This window comes from Dipodomys merriami, unplaced genomic scaffold (genome assembly GCF_024711535.1).
Source record: "Dipodomys merriami isolate MVZ:Mamm:240054 unplaced genomic scaffold, mDipMer1.0.p SCAF_4, whole genome shotgun sequence".
Lineage (NCBI taxonomy): Eukaryota > Metazoa > Chordata > Mammalia > Rodentia > Heteromyidae > Dipodomys > Dipodomys merriami.
Window position 1 is genome coordinate 1,020,368 of NW_027205603.1, and position 19,006 is coordinate 1,039,373.

A 19,006-nucleotide genomic window follows, 5' to 3' on the forward strand; every position below is an offset into this window, starting at 1 on the left:
AAGAAATTTGTACAGAGTGACACACCAAAGGAATGTCCAGGTGAGGATGAACTAGGAGGTACTCATCAGCAAGTCATGGAGAGACTTGATCTTGAACTTACAGCCTTGATTGACCCATCGTCTGTGTTCTTTTGCTATGGTAGCCTCATCTGTGGTGTAGTAGTTAATACAGCAGTGAAGCCAGAAGAGAATGTGTTTCTTGCAGATCTGTGTTTCATCTCCTTTGAACATACACCTAGAAATGACAGGCTACTGTGTAATATATATTATATACTATAAATATATACTATATATATACTATATATAATTTATATATAGTAGTTCTATTTTCACTTTTTGAGGAACTTCTACATTGTTTCAGATAATGGGCATCTCAATTTACATGACTACAACAAAATACAAGAATTGTTTTTCTAGTTGTAGAAAAACAATTTTATTTTATTTTATTTTATTTTAATTAACTTTAAGTGGTGACATAAAAGGGCTTCAGCTGGGTGCTGATGGTTCACACCTGTAATCCTAGCTACTCAGGATGCTGAGATCAGAGGATCACAGTTTGAAGCCAGCCCAGGCAGAAAAGTCCATGAGACTCTTAACTCCAATTAACCACCAGAAACTGGAAATGGTGCTGTGGCTCAAAGTGTTAGAGCAATAGCCTAGAGTGAAAAAGTGCAGGGACAGAGCCCAGGCCCAGAGTTCAAGCCCTCTGACCAATAACAACAAAAAGAAAAGGATTTCAATTCATGTCAGTTAATCAGTAATCATGCGTCTTGGTCAATGTCACCTCCTCTACATTCTCTCCCATTTGTCTCAACATCCATCTATTCCTTCAAATACAAAGGTTCTTTCTCCACATTCTTAGAAAATATTTCTTGAATAAATCACCAGTTTCATGTTTCTGCTTAATATGGTACCCCTTATGTCAACAAATATATAGTAGGCATCACCTGTACATCAGGCCCTGTTCTAGGCTGTGGAGATACAATTAGCAAACAGACAATATTCTCTGCTCTTGAAGAGTTTAGTTACATCTCTTTCTGTGGTTTTACAGAGCTGTCTAAAGCTTGCCCCAGCCTGATCCTGAGCTCTCCCAGGTGGGAAGGGCTCCGCTGAATGGCAGCCAACTCAAGGTTTCAGAGCTGCACCTGGAAAATGCATATTGCCAGAGCTCTTTTTTTTTTTCCCATCAGCTGAAAAGTGCCTGCACATCCAGTCACCCTTTGCCATTGGCTCACTGTCATCATTGCAGAATAGGAAAGTTTCTTTCCCTGCCTCATTCCCTCTCCCTTCCCTGCCTCGTTCCCCTCCCCCTTCCCTGCATTTCCCTGTGTTGCAGTCTCCATGTTTGTTTGATTGGCAATGGAATCCACCCCACAGCAAACCGAGTCTTTGGTGTAAAACATGATCTCCAGAAGCTCTTGGGGTGGAGATGAAAGGAACTCAGCCTAACACATCTGGTTTTCCAGAGCAATAATTTCATTGTTAGAGGATGAGAGTGAGAGAGAAAGAGAGGGAGAGAGAAAGGGAGAAAGAGAGGGAAAGAGAGAAGAGAAAGAGAGAGGGAGAGAGAGGGAGGGAGAGTGAGAAATAGAGGTGTAGAGAGACAGAGGTAGATAGAGAGAAAGAGAGAAAGAGAGGTCCCAGTATTTCTCCTGAAATCAAAATTAGCCACTATGACCCAGCTGAACGCCACCAAGGCTTAGTTGAGGACGAGGTGGCCAATCACATCTTGTAGCCATTTAACAATGGAGCCTTACACTGAGCTGTGAAAGTTGTCACTGGAATCTATCTGACCTTGAGCTGGTAAGCTGGAATTGCTTTATGTATCCTTTCCACCAGCCTAATAGACTTTTGAGCCCAGCTTAGGTTATCACTTGACATCCTTGAAATCCATTTCTAAGGTAAAAAGGAAGCCTAATTGGGAAAAAAGAATCCATTTTTAATGAAATAAGTCCCACAAAACACTTGATGTCAGAGTTTATTATGCCATCCTCATTCAACTGTTAACACTGGAGCCTAGACACCTATTGCGATAAAAAAAAAAACGGACATAGCTTTTCTATCTCTTTTTGAGCTCTCTGGAATAATTGTATAATGATGTGTGCAGATAATGACAAAACAGGCTGGATATACACTAGTTCCTCCTCCTCCTCCTCCTCTTCCTCCTCCTCCTCCTCCTGCTCCTCCTCCTCCTCCTCCTCCTCCTCCTCCTCTACCTTCCTTTCTTGCTTTTAGTTTCTTTTGAGAAAGGAACTCGCTATGTATCCTAGGCTGGCCTTGAACTCATCCTCCTCCTGCTTTCCCCTTCCTCCTACTGGGAATACAGACATGAGCCACTACATCTTTTTTAACTCGTAAAGAAGCAGTAAGCTATGTAAAGCATATATATGTAAGCTCTCTGAAAACTCAACCATTTCTGTATTCATGAAAAACGGAAGGCAGCCCTGGAAGTCTTTATCTATGAATCTTTAGATAAATTTAGACAATTCCTATTTCAGGAAATTTATTTCTGATCATCATTAAATATATTCTCAAAAAGAATAAGCCTCCCAGGGTGTGTGATAGGACTAGAAGCTGAGAAAGCTATCCAGTGAGAAGAGACCAAAGGATGAGACTTTGGGTGTAAGAAGATCAAGGCTCAGAATCCAGGTAGCTCTGTGTCCCTGAGGTCAACTTAGTTGTAGGCATAACATTGCTAGTGATGGAGGAGGTGAGCAATGGATTTTGTTGGTTACTTAAAAGCACAAACAAGAAAACACATGGGACAATTGTGCAATGAAAACAACACTGCCTACCTCCAATGGTTTGATCCATAACTACTGTTGAAAAGATTTATACCTTTTCTTTCTCAAAGAAAAAAAATTAAGTAAACTGATATCAAGAAAGTGACTCATGGGGCTGGGAATGTGGCTCAGTGGTAGAGCACTTGCCTTGCATGCATGAGGCCCTGGGTTCGATTCCTCAGCACCACATAAGCAAAAAGAAAAAAGCTGGAAGTGACTCTCTGTCTCAAGTAGTAGAGTGCTAGCCTTGAGCTGAAGAGCTGAGGGATAGCGCCAGGCCCAGAGTTCGGGGCCCACGACCGGACCCCCCCCCCAAAAAGTGAGCTCTTCCATTGGAGCCCCCAGTTCCCTTCCACTTCCTGAAACCCACCCATCAGACAATATGTCCTTGAAAGGAACCTATTTTCCACCTGACAGATTGGAAAACTAGACTGACAACTCTGAAAGTTGGGCTATTTTTGTCCTTTTCAAATAGCTTCACAAGGTTTTTGAAGATGAGATGAAGTTTTATTATGCAAAATCTACATTGAGGCTCTGGCTCCTTTTAAAAACAAAGCAAAACAAAAGAACAACTACTGGGGATTTTGGAAAAGATCCATAAAAACAATTTAAGTTTATGGAGGAAATAAATAGGAGACAGCTAAGAATTCTCTGTGGCAATAATTCAGAAAATGACTGAAAGAAATTCGTGATGGAAGAGACTTATTTGATGGCAGCCTTCCCAGGGATGGTTTTCTCGGTTCCTTTCCTTCTGCATAAAAGGTCAAAAGGCAATGGCACGAATAATACATTGTATATGTCAGTACCTGCTGTTTAGGCCCTGGAATAGTGTGGGACAAGAGGAAGCACGTAGTATTGGATGGCTGCCACACTCTCTGAGCCACCAAACCTGAGGACACATCTGAGTGGAGATGATGACATTTGACCAAGAACGACAAGTCTTTTGTCACATTTTGTCCTAAGCAGCTTCTCTTATTCTGGTCTAAGAAGAGGCCTGGAGGAAAATAAAACACCATCAAGGCTACTTGTTTAGTTAATTTGGTGTGTGTGTGTGTGTGTGTGTGTGTGTGTGTGTGTGTGTGTGTGTGTGTGTGCATGTAATACCAAATTTATGCTGCCTTTTGACATTTATACAGGGGAATGGAATGAATTATACTGTGATCATGTGCATTATTTCATATTGTGAAACTGTATTGCATCTTTTAAGACCTTACTCTGCATCTTAACCTGCATTAGGGCAAGTTCCTTGGAGAAAATGAAGGATAAAAATGTGATACTGTTCAGGAATTTGGAGGTCAGCTCTCCAACCTTGGAGTCACATGAACTAGACATATCTTCTGCTCTGTGATATATCTCTAGTTTATGAAGGTACTTGTCTGGGAACCAAGACATAGAAGATGTTAACAGCAAAATATAGGTGCAGGCAAAAGAAAAGTTGGCTGTGAATCAATGCCTTTAAAAAAAGGAAAGTTATTTTATTTACTTTTTTTTGTGCCAGCAATGGGGGTTGAACTTAGGGCCTCTTTCTCTAGCTTAGCTTTTTCTTTCAAGACTGGCATTCTACCCCTTCAGCCACTGCTTCACCTCCAGCTTTTTAGTGGTTTTGGAGATAAGAGTGTCTCAGATGTGTCTGCTCCGGCTAGCTTTTTATCCCGATCCTCTGATCTCATCCTACTGAGTAGGGCAGATTTACAGGTGCAAGCAAGCCACCTGTACCTGGCAACAGAATGCACAAATTTGGAGTTCTGTTTTGGGTGGTACTGGGATTGAACTCAAAGAGTCCTACTTGCTAGGTAGGCATTCTTACCCCACAACCATGACTCTAGTCCCTTGTTATTTTGAGATAGTTTTGTGGTACAGCTTGAGCTAGCCCAGAGCTCACTATCTTCCTTCCTCAATCTCCTGGGTTCTGGGGTAACAGGTGTATACCACCGTGCCCAGTGAGTTATTCACTTTAAATGAATGAAAAAAAAGAAAGAAAAGCAACCACACAAAGCAAAAGAGGAACATTTGCATAATCCACACTTCCCATTGTATAATAAATAAATTACGTGATGTATGTATAGAGCCATACAAGTTTTGTTTTTATTTATTTTTACAGCCTTCCTTTTATCCTCTGGATAGAAGAGCAGAAATGCAATGAATTTTCTTCTTTACTTTTCTATGATAATGTTCCTCCTCTGCCTCTCTTGCAATGGTGGAGCTTCCGTATATTTACAGGGCTTATTTTTCTAGAGAGGACTCAGGTTTATGGAGCAAAGGAATTTCCATTTCCAGAGCTGCTAAATCACTGCTCAGATGGGGGACCATTTGTTAGTTGTAAAGACACTAGTTGTAGAACCATTGTTTCTAGCCCCCGGGAGAAGATAGCACAGCCCCTGGCAGTGACTGAATTCAGGGGACTCAGGATATCTCTGTGCCATTTAATTATCACCAGGCCCAAAGTCACTTGCTCTGCTACTTTTTGTGTAGCTCCGTACGGGGACTTCCTCTGAGTCTTGGCTAGCACACAGGAATTTGATGTTTAGAAAGTCACTTTCCTGTCCTTATAAACAATTCCATCATAATAACCTAGCTTCTGGCACCAGAGGTTCATTTAAATTTTGCTCAGCTTGGTTTACAATTAAGACTTAATTAGTAAACTCATTACAAAGACAGGAAATCTCAGACTTTCCCTTAATTCTCTTTCAGGCCTCTGTGAGGACCCAGCCCGACCTTTTGGCTTTTTGGCATTTAGACATTTGCAGAACGTTTTTCTCTAAACCTTGTTATTTATGTTACTGCTATGCCAAGATAAAATACTGTTCTTTGCGATTAGAAAATAGATGACCATACCTAGTCATTTAGAATTTAGAGTTTCCAATTCTTTATTTAGTATATATGCCCTCTTGGTATTTTGAGATTTTCTGGGCTCTGAAAGTCTGCTTGGATCTGCCTAGGTTTTTCCTTTTTTTATTCTTTTCTGTCTCTGTCTCTGTCTGTATTTGGGACTTGAACTCAGAGCCTAGGCACTCTTCCTTAGCTCTTTTACTCAAAGCTAGTGTTCTACCACTGGAGCTACAGCTCCACTTCTGGCATTTTGGTGGTTAATTGGAGATAAGAGTCTCTTTCCTGCCAGGCTGGCTTTGAACTATGATCCTCAGCTCTCAGCCTATTGAGTAGCTAGGATTATAGGTGTGAGCTACCAAGGCCTGGCCTGCCTATATTTTCTAAAACAGTAGGAGTTTGGCTAAAGTTGGGGATATAGGAGAGCATTGGGATAGGGACAATGAACTGGAAGATAGGAGGAGGTTAACCGCTAGGCAGTGACACCCCCAAAAGAATTCTTCCATTGTCCTCCTACCATGAAATGAGAGGACAGGATGCCCGGTCTGCAAAACAAGTCACCAGATTCACATTTCACGAAAGGCTGACATGTTGTTCAGAAGAAGGAGGAGAGAAGTAAGTGCACACTCAGCTCAGGGTTTGGCTCTGTTGAAAGCTTGGGACTAAAACATTAGTAGCTGGAAAGGTTTGTATTGTACAAAATGCAGCTAAATTCTCCTGAAGAAATGAAATCCTTTAGGGAAAATGGCAGATACTTTTGGATCAGAGCTTAAGTTTATATATATATATATATATATATATATATATATATATATATATATATATATATATATATAATTTAATATATAATAACAATATATATGTGTGTATAAGTGATACATATGTATATATATATATATATATATCAATAAATCTCATACTACAATGTTTACTTTGACCTCACTATGAAGGTGGTAAGGCATTTGAAGTAGGATTTTCTTTTTGTACCAGTACTGGGACTTGAACTCAGAGCCTGGGCACTGTGTCTGACTTTTTCTGCTCAAGGCTAGCACTCTACCACTTGAGCCACAGTTTCCACTTCTGTTGTTTGGCATGGCATTTGAAAAGGTAAATTTCCTTTTTCTTTGTATCTTATTTTATCTCACCTTGTGTCCTGTAAAAAAGCTGAAGTATACCATGGGATCTTTGGTTTGAAAGTGACTTCAGCTCAGAAATCCAGTCTATTGAAACTTACCATCAGCAGTAACTATAAGTTGTCTCTGAATATATATGCATATGTATATACAAATATATAATACATATTTATATATAAATATATAAAATAACATGTAACATTTACATTTATATATTATATGTATATAAATGCATATGCTACATAGAACAATATTTTATATTACATACGATATATGAATATTTTGCGATTTTTAAAGAATCAGATCAACTATTATGAGGAGGCCTTATTCTCTAATGATTTCTGTGACCCTACTGTTTTTGCCCTAACAGGGGAGGAAACCATGAATCAGAAAGGTTAAGTCTGTTCCTGAGGCCCCACAGCAAACCCGTAGCCACGGTCGATATAAGCTTTGTTTGTTTGTTTGAGTTGTGTGTTAGAGCTCTGGGAAAACTCACAGGGAGAAGTTATGAGGAGTTGTAAAACTCAGGCTCATGATACTTAATGGGTGTTTCTCTTGGGCAGTCTGTGCCTGATGCTCTTGGCGGCTTTTATGAGGCTGTAGAATGGGGGACGAGATAACGGGGTGACCCTGAGGACACAGTCCACCAAACCTCCTCCTCCGGGGGTCTCATCTCGCCACTGCTCCCCATATCCAGCCACAGGAGGAAATCCAAACTTTATTTTCAAAATGACTTAGAAGAATCTGTAGACCATGTGACTTGAAAGAGTTGTGGTCAAATCAAGACTTGATTGGCTTCCTTGGCCCTGCGTGTGGGAGAGTCTGGAGCCAATCCCTGGGTCCAGTTGGGGTCCAGTCCCTGGAGATGCCACCTGGGGTCTTTTGAACCAATCAGGTGAAGGCTGTGCAGATGGCCAGGTTATCCATGGGAAAACAGCATCCGGGAACTGAGAAAGGACATGAAAAGGAAGGAACACAGGCGTTATAACGTAAATGATAAGGAAATGAAAAGGTGGGCATGAGGAGGGCAAAGAGGGCTATAAAATACCCAGGGAAACTTCATCAGTGAAGAAGTAGAAATCGGCTAGTCCCCAGAGGTTGCTGCTTTCAAATGAAGTCTCCTTTAATGGCAGAACACGACTGAAACCACGACAGCTGTTCCTCTGAGCTACTACAGAGCCAGAAGGACAGAAGGAGAGCAGGCAGGAATCTCTTAATTTCCCTAGATTACAAATTTCTCCTGGGAAGGTCTACTCCAATTTTTTTTTCTTCCTCTGGGCCCTGGTGGCTCATTTCTGTAATTCTAGCTACTCCAGAGGCTGGGATCTGAGGATCCTGGTTTAAAGCCAGCCCAGGTAGGAAAGTCCACAAGATGCTTATCTCCAATTAACTACCAGAAAACCAGAAGTGGCACTGTGGCTCAAAGTGATAAAGTGCTAGCCTTGAGCAAAAGAGCTCAGGGACAGTGGCCAGGTTCCAAGTTCAAGTATCCTGATCGACATAGATAGCTAGACAGACAGACAGACAGACAGCTATTTCTTTTTCTGGAGGGTGACTTTTTCAGTTATCAGAGGCAAAAGAACCAAATGCAATGCATGGACTTTGACTAAATACTGTCTATAAAATAACTACTCTATAAAAAGTTTCTGAACCATGTGTGGTGGTGTATACCTGTAATCCTCAGGTTTGAGACACTGAGATGGAGGACCACAGGCTCAAGGTCATAAGATGCATAAAGAAACCCTGTTTAAAAGAAAACCTGGATATAATTGGATATTTAAATATGGAGTCTTGATTATAATAGATGGAATAAAATAAAATAATATAATATAATATATAATAATATAATATAATAATACAATATGGAATTATAAATTTTCCCATGTGTCATCCCTTTACTGTGGTCAAGTAGGAGATAATAATTATTTATGGGCAAAATGTCACAACACTGGATTGAAGGGCAATCGTACCTGAAACTTAGAAAAGTTGTGTATGTATGGACATACACACAGTCACAGACACATGCACACAGACATACTTAAGTAGAGGATATTGAAAGAATAGTAGGATCACTGGTATTCTAGATGGATAATTGGTAGTTTCCTGGACATATGTCATTAATAGGTTAAAGTAGAATAAAATGGCATACACTTATCCTTTATATGATCACTAGTGTACCATAAGGGATTTATATGTATGGTTTATAGTCTCATATTGTGCCCTCTCTCTCTCTCTCTCTCTCTCTCTCTCTCTCTCTCTCTCTCTCTCTCTCTCTCTCTTTCTCTCTCTCTCTTTTTCTCTCTCCCAGCCATATGAAGGTAAGCCACCCAAGTTCTCATAAAAACCACACAATTGGAGCACGGATAAGATGCCATCAGGCTGATGACAGAGATTTGCTTTTAACTATGATGTCCTATTTTCTTCTCTGTCTCTCTCTATATAAGTGAGTAAATAGTATATGTTCTGTTTACTGGATCAAAGTCTAGGATTTACCTTCATTAGAAGTTTCACTTTGGATCCAGGGCAAGGACTTGTGCTCAGAAGAAGTAGAAGAAATGTAGGACATATAATAAAATAGAATACTTCCCTTGTTAAGGATGTGTGTGTGTAGCTGGTACTTCCCTTAGGTGGGAGGGTTTAGAAGCTTCCAGCAGAAGCTTGAAACTGTCAAGTTACACTGCCTTTAAGAAAACAATTATGGTGGCTCACACCTATAATTCCAGCTCCTGAGGAGGCAGAGATAGGAGGACGGTAGACGAAGGCTATCCTGGGCATAAACATTAAATTCAATATGAAAAATAAAGTAAAAAGAAAAAAAAAGACTGGGAAAATGGTTCAAATAGTTCAAATGGTTCAAATGGTAAAGCACTTTTATAGCAAGCGCAAGACCAGGATGTCAAACCCCACTACTTCCTTGAAAAGGAAAAAAGGAAAGGAAATTATGGAATAAAATTCCAATGACATAAAACTAGGTTTAGAAGTGTTCCTGTGAAACAAGTCAGTGGGCTGTGTGTGTGTGTGTGTGTGTGTGTGTGTGTGTGTGTGTGTGTGTGTGTCTGTGAAAGAGAGACAGATAGATAGAAACAGAGAGAGAGATTAACTAAGGAATGTACAGAGTTCCTAAGAGTACTACATTTTTTAATTCACTGCTTACAAATGTGCTGTAAGTCCACGAGCCAGCCCTCACTTCCCGCGGGCTTGCCCGGGACATGGTTTATATAAGCTAGAAGAGCTTTGTCCCTAAGTTCTGCCCAGCTTTGCACATCATTGTCCTCACTTCCTTTGTCTTCTTGTATATCCAAACATACAAATCCCTCAACTCTTGACCTTTTCCTTTCTTTTCTCCTCTCCTTAATGCTTTAAGTGGACCAGGGACCTAGTAAACTTTGTCACTCTGTTTCCTTTTGTTCCAGCCTCGGAGTTAGAAGCTAGGCAAACAGGGAGGCTCATGGGCAAACTGACAAGGCCAGACTCAGAGCCAAACATGCAGAGGCCCTGCCTCCATCTTCCCCTGACTGCAGCTCCCAAAGCGTCCTGGTGTTGTGGCTGATTCCAGCATCAGCTCCACCATGAGATTCCTCAAGCAACCAGAGCAAGGCCAGGCCCATGTGCATTTTCTTACAAGGCAGACCTGAAAGCTATGGTTTCCAAATCATACATCCAAGTACAGACTAGGCCTGATTCATCTTACACTTGGACCCCATCTGAATGGGTGGTACTCCTGTAGCGCTTTGGACTTTAATGTCTGCTTTGATTGATGTTTACAACTATTCAGTGATGGTCTGCAGATATAACTAGCATGATGGTGTCAGTTCCCAGCACGGCAAACAAATAAACAAACAGATATCTATTGAGGTATGTGAAAATACCTTTACTCCATGCATGAAAAAGATTACAATTCTGTCTTATTTGTTCATGTGTTAATCTGTTTATTTATTCTGGTGTTGTATGTGGATGAGGTATGACTCTTTTCCACAGTTAAGCTGAGACTTCACGTGGCGGTGGGGGAGGGGGCGGAAGCATGGTCTAGAAGCAGCATTAAAGAGAGAGGAAGTCACTGGACCCTTACCTGCAGGCCTGGGGAGAAAAGAGCAAGCTGCTGCCTCATCCATCTACCAGAGTCAGGAGCAGATTGTGTCAGGAGCAGGGGGATATAGAGCTATTTGCAGATAATGGAAGATGAGCACCAGAATGTCCCAGGAAAGGCAAGAGCTGGATGTTGGTAGCTCCTACCTGTCATCCTAGCTACTCAGAAGACTTGAGACCGGAGTATCACAGTTCAAAGCTAGCTGGGGCAGGAAAGTCTGTGTGGCCTTAATCTCCAATTAACCATCAAAAAGCTAGATGTGGAGCTATGTCTCAAGTGGTAGAGCACGGGTCATGAGTGATAAAGTTAAGGGATAGCTCCTTGAGCTTAAGCTCCAGTACCAACACACACACACACACACACACACACACACACACACACACACACACACACACACACACACACACACACGACAATCGATAACAGATGGGCTTAGAGAAGATGTATAAACACACACACACACACACACACACACACACACACACACACACACGACAATCGATAACAGATGGGCTTAGAGAAGATGTATAAACTAAATGGGAATTGGGATCTCAAGTAAGGGACAGTCTAAGATCTGAGCTTTCACCCAGACCTGGGGTGAAGGATGTGCTAAATGAGTCTTGCCTGTTTCAGTCAGATCCTGGAGGGAGAATGGGGGTATGTGTGTGTTGGTGTATGTGTATGGGGGGGGGCGTGTTCCAAGCTGCCACTTGTCTCTCAGTCTTTCAGGCCAGAGACACAGATGGAAGTCTTACTCAGTTTGGAACTTCAGGACCAATTGCTGCCCTCAGTGGTGTGTACAGTGTTCTCTCAATTCCTCTTTGTGTTCTAGAAAGCCATGGGTCCATCAGATCATCCTTGAACACAGTCTGCAGCAGGACTACGCTCCAAGGCCTAACTACATGTTGTGTGTATTCAGGAAGCAAGTTAATATCATTCTTGTCCCCACCATGGGCCTCACAAATGGCCTTGAATGGAATTTTCCCCTCACTCAGGACAAGTGCTGTTTACATGATACTTTACCTATGAGCTCTCAGCCCAATCTCAGAAAGAATTTTTGTCTACCTGAGACATAGGCCGTGTACTCTATCAGCTGCCAATGTCACCTGTAAAGTTTGGTTATAGAGAACCAACCTCCTATAGTTGAGAACATCCAGAATGTTGAAGCGGACAAATCTCCATGCAAGCTATGCATCTGCAGAAAGTCATCATTGTTTTCTCAGTTGAATCATTCGACACCAATAAAATTATGCAACAATGAGAGACACCCATTTGGAAAACAGCAAACGAGAATAAGAAAGAGCAACTGAGTTTCTTTAAGAAGATGGTTAATGGTTTTAGTTACAGTATGTGTCTTCTTCAAAAAGGAACACAACTATTGCTAAGAGACACTTGTACCATAGAAGAGAGTCATCAAATTCCCGTGAAAGCTTGTGATTCAAAGACCCCAGCTAGTGAGTCCCTGTGGTATAATTCAAAGATAAATAAAATGGCTTTGAGTTCTCTTTCATCACCAAAGGGTAGACTTTCAGATTCATAAGTGCCTTGGGAGCAATTGACTGACAAAGAGGCAGTGGGGTGGCCATTTAGGGGTTGGAAGAAAGGGAACATCACAGAGACATTAAGCCAATAAGGGTATGCTTACCATGATGTGGCGTCTCAAATCAGAGTCCCAAGAAGACAACAACATGAAAAAGGCAACATCAACTCACTTTTTTATATGCATCTGAGAAATAGCTTTCTATGCATAGGTCTAGAAACCATCAAGACAACTAAGGGTAAAAAATAAAATGAAATAAAGCTATAGCTTCATGGATCAGTTTCCTTGTAGGTCCTCATGAAAGCCACCCATGGGTTTTTGTGACCCCTATCAGGAGGGCAAATATTTAGGAAGCTTAGTGAGAGTTCTAAAGACCATCCTTAATAAGCGTGGGTACCTGTGAGAAGCAATAATCAAAAGAGAATTTCCCAAGTTGGGTTGGGCATCGGGGTAGATAATGTTATCATGTCAGAATGTTCAGTGTAGACAGGGAGTCACTCTTTGAAAATCAGTTCTATTGAGGTTAACTGATAAAATAAAAAAAAAAAACGTGTGTGTCTGAGCTCATATACTTGTAATACTAGCCTCTTAGGAGTCCCAGATCTAGAGGAGCATATTTTGAGGTAAGCCTGAGCAAAAAAAGTTTATGAGACCTCTTTTCAAACCATACCTGGGCATGTGGCATGTTCCTAGCATCCTAAGCTATTTGAGTGGCTAAATTCCGAAGAAGGAACCAAGTTAGAAAAATCCAGGAGGCTCCAGCTCCATGGTGAGAACTTGGACATGGTGGCCCACGCCTGCCATTCCAGAAGCAATGGAAGCTTACAGTAGGTGGTCGTGGCTCAGGTGAGTGCCAAGGTGAGAAGAGAGCCCCATCCCCAAAACAACCAGTAAAGAGGTGTGGCTCAATGTACTGAACCAGCCTAGCATGGGCTCAGCTATGAGTTCAAACCCCAGTACTGCTACGTTTTTCTTAAACTATTTCTTATTATCTTTAAGTAGTCGTACAAAGGAGTTGCCATTCCGCAAAGCAGTTTATGAGTACAGTGTGTCTTGGTTAATGTCCCCCCTTTCAACATTCTGGCCCAAGTGCTGTATGTTTAACACGTACAACATAATGATTTTGTATACATGCCCAGGCCAACGTTATCAGCCCCACAATCAAGAGACTGAACGTTATCTATTGCCTCCAAGATTTCTTGTGTGGTTTATAAATTTAATTAAAATTTTAACGTGTGTGTGTGTGTGTGTGTGTGTGTGTGTGTGTGTGTGTGTGTGTGTGTGCGTGCGTGCGTGCATGCATGCTAGTATTGGGACTGAGACTCAGGACTGAGAAATGTCCCTAAGTGTTTTGCTCAAGATGGTTGCTTTACCACTTGAGTCACAGCTCCACTTCCAGCCTTTTGGACTTTTCTGTCTGGGGTTGGCTTTGAATCCTAGCTACTCAGCCTCCTGAGTAGCAAGGATTACAGGTGTGAGCAGAGCATGTGGCTTTTAATTTTTTTTAATTTAAATTTCATTGTAAAGGTGATGTACAGAGGTTGCAGTGGTGTGTCAGTAATGAGTACATCTTTTTGAACAGAGCTACCCCCTCCCTCAGTTTCTCCCAGGCTCTTACATTTTGAAGTGCACACTGCTGTGTGGTTAACTCCAGACATTGTGCTATGTTGAGCAGCTCTCTGGCACGCCTTTATCCTTCATAACTGTACACCCTGTGAATAGCTTCCAGGTCCCTCCCCCAGCCCTCGACTTCCATCTTTTTTACTGCAGATGTGAGTTGATTGTTTTGGATACCTCAGGTATGTAGAATCACATGGAATATATGTTTTCTGAGACTGGATCATTTCACTTAGTACCATGTCTGCCAGTTCCATCCATGTTGGTTCAGTAGTTTTGGCTTTTCTAAGGCTGAATACTATGCATATATATATATATATATATATATATATATATATATATATATACACACACACACAAACACACACACATACACACATACATATATATATATATATATATATATATATATATATATATATATACACACACACACCGTATTTTCTTTATTCATCTGTTGATGGACACTCAGATTGTTTCCACATAGTGGTGCTTGTGCAGAATGCACTGAACACAAGAGTGAAAGCTCAGCTTTCTCTTTGGGTTTCTGCTTCGCACATGGGTGTGGCAGTGAGGTCTGTGATCCTAACAATTGGAAGGGTGAAGCAGGAGGCTCCAGAGTTCAAGGCCAGCTTGGGCTATATAACCTGTCTTAAATGAATATATAACCTGTCTTTCTTCCTTCCTTCCTTCCTTTCTTTCTTTCTTTTCTTTCTTTCTCTTTCTTTCTCTTTCTTTCTTTCTTTCTTTCTTTCTTTCTTTCTTTCTTTCTTTCTTTCTTTCTTCCTTCCTTCCTTCCTTCCTTCCTTCCTTCTTTCTTTCTTTCTTTCTTTCCTTCTTTCTTTCTTTCTTTCTTTTTGTTGGTCGTGGGTTTTGAACTCTGGGCCGGGGCACTGTCCCTCAGCTCTTCAGCTCAAGGAGAGCGTTCTACCGCTTGAGCCACAGCTCCACTTCCAGTAGCCTACTTTTAATTCGTTCGACTATATACCCCAAAATGAGATGGTTGGATCCTATGGTATTTTTAGTCTTTTGTTTCTAGTGTTATTATCTTAGTCTTTTGAGGAAATGCCAAATTGTTTTCCATAGTGGCTATTGTTTTCTGTCCCCAACCAAAAGCAACAGGCTTTGAATTCTTTATATTCTCCATAATGCTTGTCGTTTGGAGAAGCATGTTTTTTTTTGTTGTTGTTGTTTTTTCTTGTATAACTTCTTATCTGAAAAATACTGCAAAGCATCATTCTTAGGGCACAAATAATACAAAATAAGCCTTTACGAAGATGACCTGATCTGAAGAGTTGAGTCTCTACTTGGTAGAGTGGAGTGAAGGAATGGTAGAGAAGTGTGAGAGTTTTATCTTTATAGAAAGAGAGCAGGTATTTAAAAAATTAAACAAAATAGATTTAGGGCATGACAAAATTTCCCAACAGAATATTTAAGAGTTGGAAGTGTGGCTCAAGTGGCAGAGTGCTTGCCTAGCAAGAACAAGACTCTGAGTTCAAATCCTAGTTCTGTGGGAGGGGAGGAGTATAATCTTTTTTCTTATTTTTTAAAATAAGCATATTTTACCGTTATATATTACAGACTGTGATAGATAATTTGCTCCAGGAAAGTTAGAATGAACTTGTGACTTTAAATGAGCATCATTATTCCACAATACTGTGAATTTCTGGAAATTAAGTAATCACTTAATCACAATCAAAAAAAAAAAAAAAGAACCTGGGGAAGGGAGGGAGGGAGGGGATGGTAGGGGGAAAACAATGGAGGGGGTAACAATGTTCAAGAGGAAGTGTACTCATTACCTCACTCATGTAACTGTAACCCTCTGTATAGTATCTTTACAATAAAACAATTAAAAAAATAAGCATATTTTTAATTTACTGGAAAGATGATGTGAGGCCAATATAATATTTGGAAAATTGTAATATCACCACGTGAGCATTTTCTGAGAGCAAAATAAATCATCACTAAGGACGTCCTTTATCAACTTGTCAGTAGCTTTGAAGCAACTGAACTCTTTTGAAACATAAGTTTGATTCATGGACTAGCTAGAAGATAAGTTTTTCCAATAAAGAACATTTCTACTTTTTCCTTGAATTCTACTCTTTTTGTTGTTGTTGAAGTAGTCACCAGTGACACACATGTTTAACTTTAATCAAACTTCATTAGTTTTCAAATAAATGATATCGAATGCCCTAGAAAGAACTTTATCTGGCCTCATGTGTGTGCATGTTTGGGCTTGGCTTTTGGGGAATTTGTTGTTTTATCTTTGCCTATTTGCTCGAATTTGCATTTGCCTTCGAGAAAAAGAAGGGAATAATTTCAGAAACTGATTCCCGCCACAGTTGACAATGTTTAAGACTCTTTATTTAGAACTTTTAAATCTTTAAGGAGTTGTACGAAGGGATTTCCATTCAACCTGTCGGTTTGCGAGCACAGTGCATCTTGATCAACATCGCTCCTCTTACCATTCTCCACCATCTCTCCTAACCACACCTACCTCTCAACTTACCTGATTCCATTCTCTCTCTCTCTCTCTCTCTCTCTCTCTCTCTCTCTCTCTCTCTCTCTCTCTCTCTCTCTCTCTCTCTCTCTCTCATACACACACACACACACACACACACACACAAACACACACTGATATACTGATTATGAATGTGCTCACTCACCCTTCCTTTCTCCATTCATCTCTCACCCCCCCTCCCAACAGATGGTCCAGCATCCTGGAATTCTTTTTTTTTAACTGTAAATTAGTTGTTAGAAGGATCCAAACCATCGGTCTCCTCCCCTGAATAGACCATACTTTAATGTTTGTGTATATATGCACACAACCCTGTGTACAATGTTCATTTTTTTTCATCTGTATTTTTTGGAGTCTTTTCTTTTTTTGGTGCTGGGGATCGAACCCAAGACATTGCACTTGTCAGGCAAGTGCTTTGCCACTGAGCTCCATCCCAGCTCAGGACCATGTATATGTTTACATATATATTTATCATTTCGATTGCACTTCCACATAAGAGAGAATATGTGCATCCTTTGTCTCTCTGAGCCGGACTTACTTCAATTTATGTAATTTTTTCCAGGTCTATCTATTTCCCTGCAAGTGACATATCTCATTCTTCCTGATGGATAAGTAAAATACACATAAATACATATTAGAATATATGTATATATGTGGAATATATAATATTATGCATAATGGACTATATATAGAGGGAATGGAATATTTGTATTGATCAAGAAAATATATGAGATCTATCTATCTATCTATATATATATCTAACATTATCTTAGCTACGTTATTCCTATCTAACTATCTATCTATCTATCATCTATCTCACATTTTCTCCATTCATTGAAGGGACTGTGTCCATACCTTGGCATGGATGAATAGTGCAGCAGTGAACATGGGTGTGCAAGTGTCCTTACTGTATCCTCTCATGTAACCTTTAAATACAATTTCTTGATGGAATAGTGCTGTTCTGACACTGGTAACTGACTCTATGATCGTTCATTTTATACATTACTCTCCATTATGTAGGAGTAAGATTTGTTACAAGAACAGGTTCACCTCTGAAAGATTGACATGGGAGGAAACGTAGACTTCCTCAGAAAAAATGGTCACTAAGACAACTCATCTTTAAGGGCCCTTTGCCCCCCTCAGATAGGGAGTTGACCGTCAAACAAAACAGTTCCATGCCTGAAGTTTCACAGCAAACAGTGCCTGCCAGCCAGTCTCCTGATGACTTTTGTCTTCCTAAATCTAATCCTGTGATAAACCTCTTGTTTCCTACCCTTGACGTGTCCCTCTTTTACTGGTCCCAAATCCATCAGACGCATTGTGGTTGACTCACTGTGAACCAACAGAACTGACAGTTTCCTTCCTCAGAGTAAACAGTCCTGGTACTTAGCCACAGTTCAAAGGGTTTATCACCCCTATGGGGCCGTTCTTTTTAGGGGAGTAAATGGGGCCAGCTCTAGCTTCTAATTCAATGACTCTATTCTCCACCCACATTCCTAATTTTAACTAGTAGTAAAAGACTATATATAATGACTTACCCAGTGACCTGCTTCCACAGTTTCTGTTTCCTTTTTTCTTCCCCCCCACCCCCCGGTGTTTCCTCATCACTGCAATAACCATTAACCTCTCTTGCTCATTTAATTGTGTTGCCATTTATGAACACAGTTAATCAAATAGGTAACCCTATCTGTTTCTCTCTGCTTTAATCCAATAACTCCAGATCCCTTCACTGAGGAATTTTTCTTTGGACATAGCATTAGATTGGGAGGAAGATGGAGATGTTCAGGCTCTTTCCACCCCTGGCCTGGTCAGAAGGAAACATGGAAGGTGAATGATGTCAAATCAACTGTTAGGAACGACGCCCTGGGAAAACAATGGCCCGCCATCCACAGAAATGAGGACGAGTTCTCATGCGCTCTATAAGACAAATTGTTGGTATTTTCTATTGTTTCTCCAGGCGCTTGCTTCCTTCTGTTTATTCCAGCTTTAATAAACCAATGAGTCACGCTACTTATTTCTGAATCCAAGTGATTTCCCACCTAAGATTCGTTCCAGAACAAGTGCGGTGAGGGAAGTCACTGTACAGTTTTGTTTGGGACTTTGTTTTATAAATCCTTTATTTTCTTGTTTCTCTCTTCCTCTTTTTCTTGTGGTACTGAAGGTTGGACTCAAGGTTTTATGCTTGCTAGGCAGGCACCCTACCAGTTTGTTTGGCTTTAATTATTTTTCAAGTAGAGACTTGTAGCCTGCGATCCTCCTGCTTCTTCTTCCAGGGACTTATGGTGCCTGGCTTGTGTCTTGGAGCTAGGATTTCACTCACTGTTGCCTTATCCTTGAATCGTGATCTTCTCATCTCTGCCTCCAGAATAACTGGGATTAAGGTCAAGGCCTGTTGAAAAGAAGGTCTCCAAGTGCCTTGGTGACAAACTCCTCAGAGCCCTATAACTCTTCCTTCATTGCTCTAGTACTATGAGCACCACCTTTGTGGAGACACAGATTATT